Genomic DNA, 2,234 nt, shown 5'->3' with positions numbered 1-2,234 from the left:
TGTATGGGATAGATCCCCATGTGATGGCCTTTCCTTCAGTCGCTGCTCCACACTTTGCCTCCAGATTTCCTCCTGTGAGCATTTTGTTTCCCCTTCTAAGAAGGACTGAAGCATCCACACTTTGGTCTTTTTATACACATGAGATTAACTTTATATGAACCTACATGGACTCATACTATTTATACCAGCATCACAGAAGAGAAGCAATAAATGTACTTACATATTCTTTTAAAAATAAAACAATGTAGAAAAAAGTAAAAGCTCAAAGTACAGCATTTTCTCAGATTTGTGGCAATCTAACTGTAACATCTTTTTTTATAGAGTAAATGACTTTTTTTTTGCTCATAAAGTATGATTTTAAGTTTTATTAGCATACTTCCATTTTATTAAAAGCAAATGCCAATTAGTCCTTAGACTCTGAACCATCTTCATCTTGACTAATCTGGGAAAAACTAAGTTCATACTTCTCTGTATCAGATGTGACCACAGGAAGCCAATCATGGAGATTCTTCTTTTTAAGGTATTTCTTGGTAAGATATTTCAAATACCATTTGGAGAACTGTTTCTCAGAAACAATTGTGATTTTATTCTTTAGGCATTCAATGTGAGCAACATTTCCAAGATTTCCAGCTTTTCCATTGACTTTAACCTTCTCCCACAGAAACTGTTCAAAATTTCCCAAATCAAAAATTCCAACTTCTGCTGGATGAGTAAAGTCCAAATGAAATTTCCAGGTTGACATCTTAGGCTTCTTGTCTTTCTGAGGTGCCATGTTAAGCATGACTGCTACTCAACATGGCTGCACAGAATCACTCTAACATCTTATAAAATCAATATTAAAAAAAAACATATCACATACTCCATGTCTACAATGGCATATAACATAGTTAACTATTTCAAAAGATAGGAAAAGAAGTATGGTGGCTTAGATATGCAGGGCCCATGGGAAGTGACATTATTAGGAGATGTGATTCTGTTGGAATAGGTGTGGTCATGGTGAAAGTGTGTCACTGTGTGGCTAGGCTTTGAGAGCCTTGTCCTCACAGCCTGTGAAAGACAGAACCAGTCTTTCCTTGGCTGCCTTCAGATCAAGATGTAGACCTCTCAGCTCTTTCTCCAGCACTATGTCTGCCTGGATGCTGCCATGTTTCCTTCCATGATGATAATAAACTGTACTGAATCTCTATGTCAGCCCCAAATAAATATTGTCCTTTATAAGAGTTGTCGTGGTCATGGTGTGCTTCACCACAATAAAGCCCAACCTAAGACAGGGAGCATAGTGAGGACATACTGGACCACAACAAGAATGAAAAACAGCCAGGGAAACTCAAAATTCTGTATCAGCATTTTCAATGTCAAAGCAGTTTTCAAATCTCAATCTCCTTTTAGCTTTGTTGATTGTTACACAATTCTGTCTCTTGGGCTGGTTCTAAAACTAATTTGTATCTCTTCTTAGCAGTTACCCCAGAGCTTTGCCTTCTTGAACATCTTGGGATCTCTATTGGAATCCAGATTTCATCTTACAGCATCATGTAATGGCTTTTGTGGATGCCCACACAAGGATAACCCTGACATTTTCCTCAGTAGATTTCCTTAGATGTGAAGGGATATTCCCCAACCCCTTTCTTATACTCTCAACTATAAATCAGAATCACTTGGATGAAGCCACCAAGTAATTTTGCTTGTTGGAGCTAGACCACAGTTCCCTTTTTCAAATACATTTTCATTAGTTATCTGTTTATAATGGCTCCCATCACTGCTTAAGCTTTTCTTTAATTGCTTCCCACAGGTTGGAAGTTTAGATGTGTATGGTTGACCCAAAGTCACCACTCTCTTTTTTTATCCATTTAGCTTCAGACTTTTCTTTAAACATTTTATATTCCTGAACACTTGACGGCTTTATTATACTTTCTGATGTTCCTTTTCTCCTCCAACTGTGCATTTTGTATTTTTCCTTGCTCAGCTTCTTCCTATTCATTATGGATCTGCACAGAAGTAACCACTAAGAGACAAATAATGCACTCAATACTTGATTATCTTGAAATCCCCTCTTCCAAGACAACTAATCCAAAACTCTTCAATTTAGGCTCTAATTTTTTTCTTCACTGGAAAAGAGCAAAAAGCAGCCTCATCCTTCACCAAAAGATCGCAAAATTGTCTCTAGGCCACTAACTAATATTCTTCTCCTCTGAAACTTATTTAGCCATGTCTTAAAATCTGCATTGTTCTCAGCA

At 37.2% G+C, this 2,234-nt stretch overlaps 1 pseudogene; it reads right to left on the bottom strand.

The window, feature by feature from the left end:
- Positions 1 to 403: 403 nt before the first annotated feature.
- LOC116070487 lies at positions 404 to 772 on the bottom strand (annotated as a pseudogene).
- Positions 773 to 2,234: the final 1,462 nt, after the last annotated feature.

This window comes from Mastomys coucha, unplaced genomic scaffold (assembly GCF_008632895.1).
Source record: "Mastomys coucha isolate ucsf_1 unplaced genomic scaffold, UCSF_Mcou_1 pScaffold1, whole genome shotgun sequence".
Taxonomy (NCBI): Eukaryota; Metazoa; Chordata; class Mammalia; order Rodentia; family Muridae; genus Mastomys; species Mastomys coucha.
Note: the sequence above shows the minus strand (reverse complement) of the source record. Positions and strands in the feature narration are given on the sequence as shown.